This window comes from Galendromus occidentalis, unplaced genomic scaffold (assembly GCF_000255335.2).
Source record: "Galendromus occidentalis unplaced genomic scaffold, Mocc_1.1 scf7180000077088, whole genome shotgun sequence".
Lineage (NCBI taxonomy): Eukaryota > Metazoa > Arthropoda > Arachnida > Mesostigmata > Phytoseiidae > Galendromus > Galendromus occidentalis.
Genome location: NW_003805076.1, coordinates 153,114 through 170,040, shown reverse-complemented (window position 1 = coordinate 170,040; position 16,927 = coordinate 153,114).

Sequence of the window (16,927 nt, the reverse complement as noted above, 5' to 3'; positions counted from 1 at the left end):
ATCGCAACGAAGCTTAAAAGGGAGAATCGGATCTCCCGGTGCTCGAGCTACGGATATCCGAGAGACTCCGGCTCGGAGGTCCCCCTCGTTTATACTGCTGTTGTCATTTAATCGAGATTAGAATCACGATGCCTTGTAAGATGAATACTTCTCGGAAGTCCATCAGCGACAGAAGATGAGCATCAGGATGCCGAAATACAGTGCAAATGTACACGAGGATTCTCTGTTCGTGCGACGAGATCTCAACGACCCGTTAAATCGAGTACGGACATGATTTGTCCATCTGAGAGCGGCCTTCACGGCAAAGAGGGACTCGACCGTTGCTCATGTCCCAATTTGTCGATGACGAAGCGCGGTACGACTTCACTTTTCGCGCGATCATGAGGGGTCTCGTAGAAGTTGGATATTGTATAATAGGGTTACATGGAGTAATAATTTCCCTTGAGCGTCTCCCCACGCTTATCCAAATGGTGGCGACTCATCGTCGATGAATCGCTCAGCTCATGCGGAGCGAACGCGCTGTGCTGGTGCAAGCATAGCAGTTGATGTCATTGTGAGAGCTCGCACCTAGTTCTTCCACACGAAGGGGTAGGGTCAATTCAACTTCGCGGAACTCTCAGAACTGGAGAACTTCCGAACGACCTTTTTCTCTCACCCAGTCGATTGAGGCCTGTTGTGAATTAGCCTTCAGCGGCGAGCATAGTGTCCGATTCTCGGATGATGATCGTTATGTTTTTGGTGAGACTTGGAGGTCCCTCGACCGATATCGAGACTCGCTTTCATTATACATAGGTAGCCACCAGCACCGATCTAGACATAAATGTACCTTCTCGATGTTTGCGGAGAGTTTCACGCCAAGGAAAATCCTCCGAAAAATTCTCCGGAGTGGTCCACGGGGCGCAAGCTCTTGGTAATCGGCAGTGAAATTCGCTCAGTCAGAGCCGGTTCGTGATACGTAGCAGCTGCAGCGATGAGAAAGTCGACTAGAGTTTTCAAAAGGTCGCAAGAGTTTGCCTCGTACGGCATTCACAATGGCTGGTCGGAAGGACTGCGTCAATACGACGACAACCCGTTCTATAGCTATTCAACACCACTCAGAGAGTCAAGAATCTAGATCCAGCGGAACCTGGATGGGAACAAATCTGAATGGAGGCTTTTCCTTGCTCCCACCTCAAGCAGTGGCCCCCTCAGATCCACGCCAGTCGCAATTTCCCGACGTAGCACTTTGATGAATGATATCGAATATGTCCGAAAGAGTTTATTAACGGTAATCAGGACCTACTCCTCGGCCGAGGCAGCTTCCCCGGGAGAAAATCCGCGAAATAGCGTCCCTCATGATATAGAGAACCGACTGCGTCTCATCTGGAGCTCCGATTCGAGAAGCGGTATCCGGGAGCGTCGCCAGAACAAGGGAGACGTGAACCGGTGGAACGAAGTCGTTGAGCGGTCGAGCGAGCCTGAGAACCACAGTAGTACCGAGTACACGAGATTACATAGGACAGAATCTTGCACTTACCCCGAAATGACTTCCAAGTCGATCCTCAATAGCGCTCCAGCGCTCCCACACTACGTATCGTCCTGCGCCCATGCCAAACGTGTCTGTCTCTAGCTACGAATACGTCGAATTAGTGAGTCTATTTTTCCTTTCGCTGCGGCTGCGCTGCCGAAATCCGATAGGTAATGCAGGAGGGCAAAGTGGCCGTGATCGCCCATCGATGGTCCTGCAACGTACAGCTCGGATGTTTTCCGAAACGTTGAATGTTCGGTTGGGTATCCAATGAGATATTTAGTTGTTGCCTATGTATGTACGAAGGTACTAGCTTCTTCCATTTCCAATGTCACCTAAAGCGTACAAACGCTCCGAGAAGGATCAAAAATTGCCCCATTGGAAACTAGCAGAATCGCAGATGAAGAATGGCAGAATGAGGTACGAGAGTGGCGGAACGAGTAATTCCACTACGATTGATCTGATCACCGCATAGATGGAAGGAACTCTAGACATCGCATTTCATCAAATCACTAGTGGAAATGTGGTCATCGAGGACTGAACTCGAGAGAGGGCTCGCGAGGGAAGAGTGGAGAGTCCTTGGGAACGCGGGGGAATTATAGGCGGGAAGCGGAAATCAGGGATCCTAGGAAAAATATGATTTTAGACTCGAGCGTCAGTCCAGGGGCTCTTGAGAATATCCTACTACATACGCATCCGTTTCCGAACGCGATAGCTAATCAGAGACACTCGTGCGAGGCAATGTTTTCTCACCACGGAGCAGTGGAATCAAGTGATAGAAGACTGGACTTTCATATCAAACTGCTCAGTTTGATACCTATTCGAGAAGGACGTACCTATGGTCTTAGTTGAGTCTCTACCATACATTATTTATAAATATATCATCGAACAATGCAAATATCATGGCAGATCATCATCAGGCAGAGGTGTGGGGAGACAAGCGAGGATCAACAAGAGTAGCAACATCGAGATTGATAGACAGTAATCGTGCACTGTGAACTCTGATTCTAAACCTAATTATTACGGTTGAAGTCAATACAGACTATATGTTGTAGAGCCTCCACATGTTGTCTTCGTTCCTCCGATACCCATATCGACCGTAGAAGTGACTTCCCTCGCAGATTGCCATCAACATATCCAGGACTGCCGGTTTTGTACTGTCCCATGGCCGTCCATATGGTCCCTTGAGGTCTGGGAGTGGACAGAGCTAGCGCTCTCGAAGGAAGTTTTCTCGTGAGCTTTTTCGAGCAGAATTCTCCATGACGGAATCGTAGGAATTCCTTCTGCTCCGTCTCTCAACTTCGCGAACAAGAGGAATATTCAGCCATCTGTTGAGCACTGCCCAGTGTTGCACACTGGCTCACTCTAGGCTTCACCGAATGGTTAAAGCCATCCGAGGAATTTCAAGCTCGAAGCACCTGTCACGAGCTTCGCTCGCGTACCGACAGACGGCGCTACGGGCCGCGCGGTTCAGCCCGATGAGGAGCGCTTGGAACCAACAAACGGGAGTCCAGAACAAAACCTCATTCACTCGTTCGGTACAAGCGAGCGGAGAAGTGCTGGTAGTGTGCGCCGGTCTGTGGCAGTCGTGAATGGAATTGGCAAGTGTGGCGAGCTGCTGACGCCGCCGGGTCGTAGTGAAAAAGTGGACTAGCAGCAACTCTTCGGCAGACGACTTCGCCTCGGATTAATCGTTTAGGATCCAAGAGACATAGACCAGGTAAAGTTCTTCTTCCAGTGCAGAACGCGATTACTGATAGATGGCTGCGCTTACCGCATTCTAATCGCGAAGCTCTCTTCTATATCACTCGAGTTCGGTATATGCCTCCGCTCGCTCGTGTTGGTGGAGCTCTCGAGAAGACCTCGGACATAACCGTCCCGGAACACTTCTTCCAGCCATAGTCTTCGACGTTAACGAATCTCACGCCATACTACATTGTATTCGCTTTTTCGAACTCATTCATGCGGGATATACATAGACCTCGGTGTGCGAGATCGACGTCCCAATGCTGGGAGTAGCTGCCGTAGAGGCTGAGTTGTATTTCTCTAGAATTCACGCGTTCGAAGAACCTTGTCCCGACCGTTTCGACATGGGTTCATCGTCAATGCCGCTGTCGAGAAATATGACTGAAACCCTCGAGTACTCCGACTCAAGCATCGCCATCGGGCTGATTCGACTCCTCCTAATAGACTTGGTCATGTCGCGCCAGAACAAACTGACGGGCGAAACGGGGAGCACCCATGGATATGTAATTGACTCCAGGGGGAAGAAACAGACGGCCAGCAATCGATGAGGCTCGATCGCCTACTGGATCACGACGTAAGTCCGCTGGAGGACCGGGAAACGTTTTGGTTGGATGGGGAATAGATGTCGCGGAGCATCACCTCCTGTGGTCGCTATTTTTTTGGTACCGCCAGTTAGAGCCCTCCTGGGCCAGGGATTACGAAGCGGAACCTTTACCTTCTGAAATTCCCCCGTTTCTGATGATATTTTGCCCTCTTAGTTTAACGTCATCTCATACCTGCGCCTTGTCGCGAGTCTTTCCAGCTATGAATGAACAAGAGACAACGGGCTCTCTCTTTTCCATTCTCGCTGGCTGGCTGGTTGTCTGTCTACTCGGTCCCCTGATGGAATTGCGTCTCGTCTCTTTCAGATTTTCGTTCTTCTGAACAATGACAGCGATTTTGCTGCGGTTGCAGCGGTGCGAACTGCAGCGGTCGTTGAAGATTCACTCCACCAAGACACCCACCAGGGTTGCAGGTTTCTGACGATGTAAACATCACGACTCGTCAAATATTTCGTCTTTCTCGGCGCTGTCACCTTGCTTCTTTTGAGTGCCTTTCTGAAATGTATCCCTCATTTCCCCTAGTCTTCCCGTCATTGGACGTCTAACGATCCTTTCTCGGACGCTGGGGAAGGTCGTAGCCGACGAATTTGAGGCGGCGGCGGTGACTTCCTTCGTCCGCCCCTCCGTTGTCCATTCGATCGCTTCGAATTCCTCAGGATGCGTATCCGATGCGTGATCATCGAGCCACCAGTTACTCAAATATTTTTCACACACGAGCAGATGTTCTCACAGCACGATTACCTGTTGAGGAACTCCAGAGCAATGCAACAAGAGCCGCTCCTCCTGCGTGGAGCTTGCTCGAGTACACAGCCACAGCGATCTCGTAGACTGTCGTCCCCTTCATTTTCTCTTTGTACTAGAACGAATTCCTCTTTGTGTACCTGTCCTTTTTCCCGAGGATATTTTGCGTGAACGACAAGCATCCACCGGATCAGTCATGTGGCGAGCTCGATTCTGAGTGAAGGCTCCGGTTTCATTCTCCCGTAGCGGTCACCTCTATCGAACCGGATGAACGTACTCTCGCAATCGAAGAGAAGCCGCGGATCCCGGCGGCAACTCTCAAATTCATTCAGGATACGGTGTCGCTGTTTGTCGGGAGGCTTTTCGCGGAGCATATCCAGGGATCGAGCTCAAAATGGGTCTTGGAACGGGAAAAATTTAGTCGCGGCCAAGGCCGGTGCTCAAAAAGTTTACGAGAATCGTTGACCTGATCGCGGTAGGAGAAGACGTGTCTGTTGCAGACGCCAGGTGTAGAAGTTTTCGATGGGAAGCTCCCCAACGCATGCCGCATTCCAAGCCGATGTCATCTAGAAGCCCCCAGTTGAACAAAAATGCTCGATCTGACACTGCAATGCCTGCCAGAAGCCCCTGGCGCCCAAGCAGCCCGGACTTGCATTGAAAACGCGGGTCCGCCGTGGCCACCATCTGGCACGCTGTTCTGAGCGACCGTCGAACGATCCTCATCTGCTTCAGCTTCTGGCCCATGATTGGACATATGGGCCAGCACAGCAACAAGCTCTTGTGTTGGAATGTCCAGAGCCAGTTATCCTTTCCTGGACTGGAGCTGGCGTCCCGGGTTCCCACGGAATAGATGGGGATCAATGCCGAAACTCGACTAGATTCGATTCTTCTCGCACTTGAACTTCGACCTTGGGACTCGAAATACTCATGGCGCACACGCGACAAACTACTTTTCATTCCTTCTTGTAGCTTATAATTCGTCTTAGCCATTTTATGACTAGACTCCGGACAGGAGCCCCAGTGGGTTCGCAGCTCCCAGGCGGCACAACCTTACGCTTTGAATGATCTAAGCATCCGTTCCTTCAACTGGTTTTGACACAGGGTGAACGCTCCCTAGAAGCTAGAAAGAGCGTACCTGTCGGAGAGAACTCTCAAAGACATTCCGGGGCCCGGAAGACATTCAGTGCGGAGCACTTGCGCGCCCCACGGAATCGAGGTCTTTTGAAACGGATTTTATTGAATCGCGAGTCTTATGAACTGGCTTCTCGTTGGATTTCACATCGGAATGTTCCTCCGGACGGAGTGGACTTGGGTGACTGCGAATCAAAGTGCTCCGCGGACAAAGTCCTGATTGAGAGAAGATCCGAGAAGCTCCACTGCAATGGCGATGACATTATCCCGGCCGCTGGGGCTGCGACTCCAGTTTGTGCTACTGCTTCATTGTGAGCAAACGACAATGGGAGTTGCTGATGAGCCAGCCAGCCTGCCTGTCAGCAATCATCCAACTAGCCGGCCAGCGGACAAACTATGCAGTCTCCCCGCAAACAAGCGGTCAGACTGAGAATTCAATAGAGTCACAGTGGACGAACGAGATCCCGGGCTACTGCCGATTGGGAGTTGTGGGAGAAGGGTCCGTACCGGCGCTTCAATTCCGCTTAATGTCCCCATTCTAGGAGCTTTTGTGCCCGCTCATGGGGTCGAGCCGACGTTCGCCTGCTCTTCTCGCGTTAATTCCAAGCACCCTTCTCGGCGCGGACAAATAGTGAAGCGTTTGATCGCCGATTGACCACAGCGAAAGCGAAAGTACCTGCTCCGCGGCGGTGGTTCATCGTCCGCATGTCGTGGACGGTCGAATCCTCGGGGATCGACCGCATCTTCGAGCGTATTACTCGTTCGTTCCCGTGGAGACGGACGCCGACGTTTCGGTCGAAATCAGAGGCGAATGGTCGTGTTGCCGGAAACGTTTGGCAGGCATTGCGAATATTTCACTGAAACAAATAATTCCGCAGAACCACAAGAGTCGACGACGTTTCCTGCTGGCCTTGGATATCGCGGTTGTTTGTACTCGTGGAGTGTGGCTATGAATTTTCTGTCGAGGTTTCTTAATGCCACCGAGACGACTCTTTCGCACCTGCTGTGGCTCGCACCATCTCACCCACGTGTCGGTCCGACCTACGGGCTCATGCTCGCCTGTGATGCGATTCATCGAGCGCAAATCGCTCACGAATCTCAGGCAGGTCGCAGGATAGGTGGGGGGACCCGTCAAGCCGGGGAAATCGGGAAGAATCTCGTTCATTCGGCATAGAGGCCGCGAATCCAGGACGCTCGTCTTCGAAGTGCGGGCCTATGTCTAAAATACCTGCGATCCGGTCGTTCAGTAAAGTGCATCGGTTGTGGCAATAGATCGGTCAATATCGATGCGCATACCGCTGGCTTCAGTCCTGGCGTCCAGGTTTGCGTTACATTGAGTCGTTTGATCAGTCGGTCGTTCTTGGACCGACGAGGTCTCCCTTATCAAACCCACCATGTCCCCAAGGTCGCCGGAGGAGGTTCAGTGCGTGGTTTGTAAGCAGAATCAATTCCTTGATAACAACGGAGCCGTGGTCGTCAGAGTTTGTGAAGCGCCCCATTGCTTATTATTGAAATAAATTCGCACTTTCCGCTCGGGTTCCGTGATCTGACGCCGACCGAGCTGTGCCAACTTCCTGAGCGTCTGAAGACTGATTGAAGCGAACACGACGGATTCTATCGACGTCGTCGATCTCTCCAGTTTTCGATTCGTTCCGTCTGAGAACTTCACGCATTGATTCAGTCACAAAACTGTCTACCCAACGCCGTGATCGATAACTAGGCAAGCTTCGCGTCGCTGCTTGTTCCTGTATGGGTCCCCCTTTGATTGCATTCACCCCGAATCGGGGGCAGCTTGCGAAATTATTCTATTCTCCCCGCAAGATGAGAAACCCGAACGAGGTGCTCAAAACTCCCAAAGTCGCAGAGAGACTCGCGACATTGGATAGCCGTACCGGAGTTTACCCAATGTTTGTGGACACGAATCACCGCGTCTTTCAGTCGACTGTCAATTGGAAGCTAGAGAAAAGTATTAGGTACCTGCATAAGTTTTTAGCCCTCTCTGTCGATCCGCGATATCTCGGCTCCTGGAGGCCGTAGAAACTTCCCAATACATGCGTTTTGCGCGCAAAGAGGCCAGCTTCCACACAGACTGGTCAAAATTGTGATTGGACGAGCTGTTCTCGCGGAATCGCCAAAATACTGAAGTTTCCGAAATGGGCAAAATTGACTTCCTGAGGTAATTTTTTCAAAAAGTCCGTAATCCCCCGAAATAACATGCTCATTCCAAAGCTCGTCGAAAATGCAGTCGATTCATTTTTTTACGAAGGATTTTCGCGCATTGGAAGATCTCGCAATCGAGATCCGAAGGTTGAGATCGAATCATAGCGTCTCGCCGCTCCCGGCTTTTCCAGGTCGCATGACGACATGCGCATCGTTCTCCTCGTGGAAAACGCAGAAAATATGGACCCCAAGATCGATTTTTCTCCATCTCTAATTCCGTCTGGAAGTCCCCACTTCGTGCACGGCGTCTAACGTCAGCAGCGACCGAGGAGCGATGGGAACGCAACCCAGCGTGCCACTGGAAGCGTCACTCCGAACAGGGAAAAGGAAGAAATCAAAAAAGGAGCCAGTCCGAAGAGTCTCGAGCTTTTGAATTCTTCGCGCTCAGGCGGTCTCTCTCTTTTTGAGAGAGGGCGGTCGGGATTCGGCTCGGTGGACGCGCTGAGAGCTATGATTCGCTATGAGACGCTATGATTCGATCTCAACCTTCGGATCTCGATTGCGAGATCTTCCAATGGGCGAGAATCCTTCGTAAAAAAATGAATCGACTGCATTTTCGCCGAGCTTTCGAATGGGCATGTTGATTCGGGGGATTTCGGACTTTCTGAAAAATTTACCTCAGGAAGTCAATTTTACCGATTTCGTGAATTTCAGTATTTTGGCGATTCCGCGAGAACAGCTCGTCCAATCACAATTTTGACCAGTCTGTGTGAAAGCGGGCCTCTTTGCGCGCAAAACGCATGTATTGGGAAGTTTCTACGGCCTCCAGGAGCCGAGATATCGCGGATCGACAGAGAGGGCTAAAAACTTATGCAGGTACCTAATAGAAGTCCGCTGATGGTCCATGAGCCAGCAAATATATATAAATCTGTATTTTTATTGTAGCTCTCCGTAGTGCTGATTGCGCTGACAGTGCGCCGGTCAGTTTGCGGGCTGGCCATCAATGACTTGATGTGGGTGGCGTCCGGTCCAACCCGTCGAAGTCCCTTGGCCCCCAGAAAGTGGCCCTCGGCCGGCCGTTCGGTCAGACTAGCCCTTGTGTCAGAGCGAGAATTCAACTCCCAGCGGTGGTTTATTCTGCTTCCCTTTGTTCAACGTCCCTAGAACCTTCGCATCCATGTCGACAGTCTCAGGGATTCTCACGCGATTCCAGGAAATCATGTTGTCTATCCGGTGGCAAAGACATTTATCATTCACCTGCTTGCGCTTAGTTTCAGTTGCTCAAATCCGCTGGGGAACTGATTTTTTAGCGTGGTGAGCAGAAACATGGCGTTATATGGTAGGAAAGTTCAAGTAAATTAAACATGAAGCGAGGAAAAATCCCTCCTGCCTCGTTTAACAGAAATGAGATTGATTTCTCGCTTGGTGCCCGTAGGCACGGCTCTGACATGTGCTGATCGCGGTAGGGATGGATCGATCGGAATACGGCCGGATACCCGAAGGTAGATCTTGCACTCATTCGCGCTGGCAAGGACTCCGCCTTCTACGTTTCTAAGGTCCTCTGTTACGACGCCGACCCCAGACTGTTTCGGTGGCAATGTCTCGAGCAAGAAGCAGCGAACCGTTTTTCAATTGTGTGTGATGACGGCGCTAGCGACTGATGGGACCGTGAGCAGATGCCGCTTTCGCGCGGTCGTATACGGCAAAGATGTCCTCCGTTTTCCATTTTTTCTCGGTACTCCGCAAGTCGAATTCCTTCTCCTGATTCGAAGCGCGGAAAATTTTTTTCCGTCGTCGACTCTTGAGCTGAAGAACATCATTCTGACTTTTAATCGCTATCAACCACCCCGATTGACTCGAAACCGAGCAGAACAAAAGAGCTCATCGGGACTGTTCTCTAGAAGGGTTTTGAATCCATTCCTGGGAATGACTATCAATCGAGCTTCCTTGTTGACAGAGCGGGGCGACACCGACATGTATCGCGTGGTCTGTCGTTGACTTATCTCTCGACTTGTGGCTGCAGCCTGCTTGTTGCCGCTCCGAAACGTATTTGAAAATCCCGATCTAACCATAAATCATGGCCAAATCATCCACACCATCCTCACCACCCTGTCTCCGATATGCGGAATCATACTCCGACGTTAGCTCTCGCATACATTTACTTAGTCACCTACGGCTCGGCAGCATTGAGCTAATTTCCTTCCGTGAGAAGCAGGTCTCCTCAATTTTGTCTGCTCCCACGATCAGCGAAGTTTCTGTTGACAGCGCTTCAGGCTGAGATGGAATGAGCTGGAGTGGCGCGCAAACACACAGGGTTTGAAATCCCGCCGCACGAGAAAAGGGAAACGATCCGGCGTCGAGAGCCCGTTCTTCACAAACTTTTGCTGACTCTGATTCTCTCGTCAAGGGGGACCTTCCCAAAGCGGAAAATTTAAGGTTCATAACTGCAGCCGAGGAAAACGCAAAGGTTACTTCTTTGTTAGGTTCGTGATGTGCTTCGCCCACCAATACGGGGTTCAAGGGCAGCGACGCAAGCAGCAGCACCGGCTGACGCTCGTCTGTTGCAGTTGCCCGCCGGTGCAGTGGCCGCTATCTTCGGAGGATTAGGAAAGCTGTCCGTTTTGAATAGAATAATGAACCTCCGCGCAGAAGATATCAAAAGCTCCCGGTCGTTGGGGATGGCAATTCCACGACCGGCCATTCCACCGAACCATACATGTCCGCAGAGAATGTATCGCGAATACAGACGGAGCTAAAGAGAAAATAGCTGATCATCCCTCCACGGTAAAGTCCCAATTCTGGAACTCTCCGCAATGTGAAGGAGTTGAAGCCATCCGCTTAAGCGGAGCGTACGACTCGAGGGACCGATTCCACGGGTCACCGATGATCCCTGTGTCTTCGGTGTCGGGAGCCAGAGAGAAGTCCTTAGGAATTACGCGGCAGAATGGAACGCACACTTTTGTGCCGAAGTTTCCTCTGTAACGGTCAACAATAATCAATAATCAAGAGCCGCTTTTTCATTATCCGATCCCATGATTATCCGATAAGCGGCAACACGAATATTCTTGTCGTTTTGACGGTCTTCATCGTTCGCTCTGAACGGCTCCGTCCGTATCTCTTCGATTTTCGTTGTGATGTTCTTCCCGCGTAAGTTTACGCTGCCGCCGTTCCCTGTGAAGCCGACAAGCGAGAAAAAAAACGAATGGTACCGAGTGGCTCTTCTTCCAGCACTTGAGGTGTTCAGCACTCCGCGAAGAAAAACGCAAGCGTTGTTTTCATTCGTTAAGCCCCTCCGACGGTAACTCGGCGTCACTTCGCTGTCGATGCTCGTCCGTAGTTTATGTCTACCTGTCAGCTGCCAAATCCATCCATCCACTCATTTTTCACCCATCCATCGATCCATCCGCCTGTTGCTGCCAACAGGATCGACATGTTGCGGATGGTAGTTTCGGTGCGCGTAAAGCGCGCAACGAGCGAACGGAGAAGTTAAGACGTTTTGCGCTTGGACCCAGCTCACGCGTCGTCCTCGTGTTCGACCGTTTGCACTTGGCAGTGAATCCCTATGGGAATCGGCGAAAAATTCTAAATGCTGTCGAATGTGGATTCAGCACGGCGCAATTCAACGGGAATCTTCCGTCAGTCAACAATCTTCTGGGTCCCACCCGTTCTCTATTGGGGCAGAGTGTTGGAGATTCTCGAATTATTCGAGCGATGTCCCGGCCCTCGCACGTAATGCTTCGCAATAAAAGAGCGGCGAGACGGATCGATCTGCGACTTTTCTTCCCTCAAGATCGCTGTAATTGTCCTCCTGCTCTCATATGCGTCAGGCCGCATCCCCAGGAAAATCGCGAGGTCGATGTCGACTCTCGATACGGTGTCGAGCAGATCGAGGGGTCTGACTGAGGCAGACGTTTCCGGAGAAGCTCTGGGGACCCCAGAGCTTGTGTTGTTGACGATCCCCATGTGATTCATTCAGTTCCGAGAGAAGGAATTGGTTAGCGGAGTCTTCAAGGGATTTTAATGTACGATACGAACCGAGATTCTATGTAGTATCTGGTATCTGCCATTCCCTTCGGGAGAGCATCATTTTCGCTTTGGTGGTCCGCTCGGGATGGACATCCTTGTGATTGGAGCCCGTTGTCCGACGATCTCATCAACCGAATGAGGAATATCTGAAGAATCTCAGATAACATTGTCTACGGCCACAGTTATCTTACGCGGTACTCATCGGCTTCCCACGACGGCAGTACTGCCTAGACGAAGCTCAGTCCACGGAACTCCCGGAAGCTCGAGCCGCCCCCGGGAGCCTCCAGCTCCGAGAATCGAAGGGAATGCTGAATATCTCAGGAGTTAGGAGATACTCCCCGAAACTGGCATCCCTTGTGCGAAAAGAGCGAAATCTATGAGCGGAGAAGCGATCATGGAGAGGTTGTCGACATCTCGATCGACCTTGGTGTCTATTCCGTGTTTCGCGCTCACTAGCTTTCTTTCTCAAGACTGCTTTGCATTGACAGACGTCTGTCGGCACTCGGCGTGAAGTGTGCCTCCGCCCCCAAGGTTCTGGATGTCGAGAATGAGGTCACACTCGAAGCATCCATCCAAAGATTCCATCGAAAAGAAGATATTTCTCAGAAGCCGAGAACATCTTCTGGAGCCTGCCTTGGCATCTGACGGAACACTTACCAAACAGAAGCATTTATCAGCCTGGAAAAGGATTTCCCGAACAATGGAAAATGCTGAGGCCGCATCTTTGACTGCCGGATGAGCCGGACGATCTCGTCCCATGGCTCTTCCAGTGAAACCTCCGCAGAAACTCATCGCTAGCGAGTCTGGTCGGCCCCCTTAGACTCTCCCCGGTTCGAGTCACGGATAATCATCGATAGCTGCGAGCTAAGAGTCTTCCCCCAACCCACGAAATAATTTCCAGATCAACGAAGTATCGCTAGGTTGTATTCTAAGATCGATACGCGGGCGGGATCGCGATGTTCGCCGTTCATGCGAATGCTAATTCCCCTTTGAGCCAGGCACGAAGTTCTCCCGAACCGAGGATATTCAAAATCGTACCTATAGTGATTTGGGAGTCGAAATTCGGAAAAACTCCTCATAAGCACAGCGGTGAGCTCATCCCGCAGACGAGGGGAATTCCATTAGGATCTGCAGCGCTCTATCGTGTAGAACAGAAGCCGGAATGCAATATTGAGTCGAGCCAATGACGTAATTCTTGAGGCGGCGATTCCAGAACTCGTTTCACGAAGAGACGGAGAGTCTCGGCCGGGGAAAAACCGTCGGATTGTCCGTGAGTAAAACTTGTTCCTAGTTTCGGAACTCCCGAGACTCCGTACTCGATCGAACTTCAACGAAGATCCCCGTCCGTGAATTGTCGACATGTGTTCGCTTGAAACCTTGCGTCTCGCACAGGAAAATTATTGTCGGAGTGAGTTGGTAACTGATGACTCAGGGTACCACCCGTGGATAGCGATTGTCAGTGGCGGGGATAACGTTCCCTTTCCAAGACTGTTTGGACTCGTGCGCTTCTCAGTCGAGCTGTCACGGAAAAAGAAAGAAAAGAGAAAGAAGCGCCTCCCTATGAGCGAACGGAAATAATTGTTCTTTCAGACTTGGGCCAGAATTGTTTGGTCACGGCGAGAACACACCGATGCGATTCGTCGCAGCGGAGTTGAGTGTATACCGAAATCCGGATTCTCGGTTAAACTCCCTTTCTCGCGAGAGACTGCTGCTTCCCTGAAGATGAATGGGACACGATAGAATCAGGAAGTCAGGAAAGTTTCATGCGAATCACTACACCCGAAATAATCGGCATCCAGACGATTTCGAAATCGTACGTGGAATCGAGGTCCCGGTGGTGAACCTTCAATCTTTCTTCGATCTAACAGCTGTCAAGCGCATGGGAGAATGGCCTCATAAATGCGCTTGAAACAAGAAATGAATTGTATCCGGACGTGAGCAGTTTCTGAACAATCATTAGCTCGCTCGCTCCCTTGCCTGCTCGCAGGCAGTCTACGTAACTAAGGTTTGCATGTGTTTTTGCCAACCCTGACACCGTTGTCGCGCTTCGTAGACTATGGGCCTTCGCCGGCGGCCCTCGGTTAGCTGGTAGGCCTGACGACACGCGGTTATGGACTGCGTTCAATTGATAAAGATCATGAGTTACTGTTTGTCAATTCTGAACCGAGGCTCGAGCTATTTTTGCATCATGCTAATAGCTGTGACCCTTGTAGCTCGTTGCTTCGATGCCAAATCAAATGTGACAGCTTATCGCCCGTCATTAGTGTGGGGCTCCAATCTCCGTTATCGCACGAGGCCTGTCCCTCAAAAAAACTGCATCGTGTCTGAGAACTCGACCAGACTGATTCCTCAGGTTTCGAATGGACTAAGTGAGCCTTCACTGACTAATGTGTTATATATTTGAGGGTGGGCTCAAGCAATGAGCGAACATAGGAGCTGACACGCGATCGGATCGAAGGACGACGGTCTGACATAGATTTCGTATTGTTCATATTCCCCCTGCAGCAGCCTATTTCGGGACAAATGACGATCACTTCTGATGGCATATGATTACTGTGTCCATGGATGGGTGTCCATTACGATGCCTGAGAAAGACGGCTCGCTCATATCGGGACCCTACGCGGAACTTTTGAAAATCACGGTGTTGGAGCCAAGCTACCTCACGGCCTGATTGTAGAGAGAAATATTTGTGAGCTCATTCTTCGCCACCCGGAACTCATCGCGAAGGGCGGCAGTGCAATTCATACAAATCTGAATGGGGAATGGCAACATCTAACTTCATTTTGAAGCTGAACATCTCTTCAAACACGGATGGGCGATCGCAGCAGTCAGACCGTCCGCAATCGGACGAACTGAGCGGAAAGTCTGGGGACCGCGACGGGGTAAAACTCCAAATTGACTCGGGATCCGCTCCCCGTCTTCATCTGAACGGCGATATTGTGAATATACTATCGCATGGGTATCACCCATGCTCCAGAGAGGAACTAAACCCATATTCTTCGGTCTGCATGAAGCTGAAATCACTCGGATGGATCCATCGCAGTCAATCCCTGGCATATATCCGCGGCCATGGCAGAGGTGATCATCAACACATTCGAAGAGCCCATGAGGATTTTTTTTTGATCGTTCGATGGACTGGACGCGATCTCGATGAACATCTGAGAATTCGCTCACACCGAGCCTCAAATCCGGGGAATTTGACGCTCAAACGCAGTGGTGACTCTTCCCGTAGCAGAAATCGTCCCATTGCGAAAAACAGCGAGCGTAGCCGAGGCGTCAAATTAACGGCACAATGCCGCCATGAGCGTATTGTACCAGCTTAATCCGACGTTCTTCCAAATCTGATAGCCGAAAGCTCAATCTGATGTCCCGATACGGCGGCGGCCGCGACATGGAACGAGTCACGCAATTATGCCATGGGCTTTGCGACGCTATATTCCAATGACACTTCCAGTGCGCCGCCGCTGAGTAAAGAGCTCGATCTGGTCAATAACGTGATGAAATCGAGCTGAGCACAATCGTTTGAGCCAGTCTTCGCAAGGGCGATCCGTTCGAACCTCGATGAATTCAAAATGTCTGGAACTAATTCGTGCTCGATTATTTCTGGCTCCATCCGAGCAGAGAATTTCGGAAATTCCCACAAGGGATCCCCGCCGGGGACGCACGTTATAGCCTTTTTTCTTCCTTCCCCGCCCTTATAGGCTTCGAAACCTAGGAGTGACATGGGTGCTCCGGAGCAGGATAGATTTTCGCGTGCGGTTCCGCGAGCGGACTCATTGGCAACAATAATTGATGATCAGCGGAGCCGAGCAGCTAAAGCGGGTCTCGAGACACGGAGATTGTCGAGAAAGAAGGCGTCTCTCACTAGAAAATACTGTCCGTGTACTCCTCGGAGCTCTCTGTCCTTTAATCGCCAGTCCTTAGACCTCAGCTGATATGAGTAACGCGAAATGCCGATCGAAGGCACAGGCGACTGTTCTGTACCCGCGTCCGCACCATTCGACAGCGCCCGGAAGAAGATGTTTCGGCAGAAATGGAAGTCGTAAACGAAGTCAAGCGCCCGAACGGAGTCGCATTAATATCATCGATGATTTTATCTTTCCTAGAAGAAAAGTGCAGGCGACATGCGACCAAGGAGCGAACAACACCAACATCTGAGAGAAAAACGTCGATGGCGGCTGCGGCAACGACACCACAATTCGTAGACAGGCGGAACTTGCGGAAACAGAGACGATAACAGCCCCGCAAACCATCGAGATAAATGTACCGGGAGAGGAATGCATAAGAATCCAATCGACGACTGACAAAGCGACATCAACAGCCACCGCGGATGTCGGATATCTGAGGTTTTATCACTCATTCGATATATTTTCACTCTATCGGTTTGTTAAATGCTGCCTTCCGACTTCCCGTCTGCTGCATCAGTTATAGACTCGAGAGCCGCGGATAAAGTTATTCTGAGAAACTTCGGCGAAGATGAAGGAACCGGAATACGTTCTTGAAACCTCATGTCTGACTCATTATCGGTGAAGCCCGGCTCTACACGCCCGGACATTCGGTAGAGTTGCGTGAATGTTTCTCAGTCTCCATCGGACGCCAGAGGCGATGTTCTTCGTATAACCCGGATGACAGCTGATAAGAGCGCAAGGACACCCGCGAGCTCATTGTTTCGGAATCTCCGTATTCTCACCATACGAAACCACCGATGAAGACTCCAGATGAGTTGATGTGAGAAGCGTTGTCGGGATCATTATCAAAAACCACGAAGATTTTCTCGGCTTCGTCAACAGCAACAGCTTCCACAATCACTGAAGCAACAGGGTTCTTCCGTTCAGATTTTGCGATTCCACACAAAGCTCGAGAAATGGGCGAATGGAGAAACCTCGTTCTCTTCTTTCCTCGTCAGCGATCCGCCGCTAGCGAGCAGTGCTTTGGACGCCCATGGCCTGCTTGGTATGGAGCCTCGGCAGTCATTGACTCATCAACGCCCCGGAGTTTTCAGCTCAAGAGACGT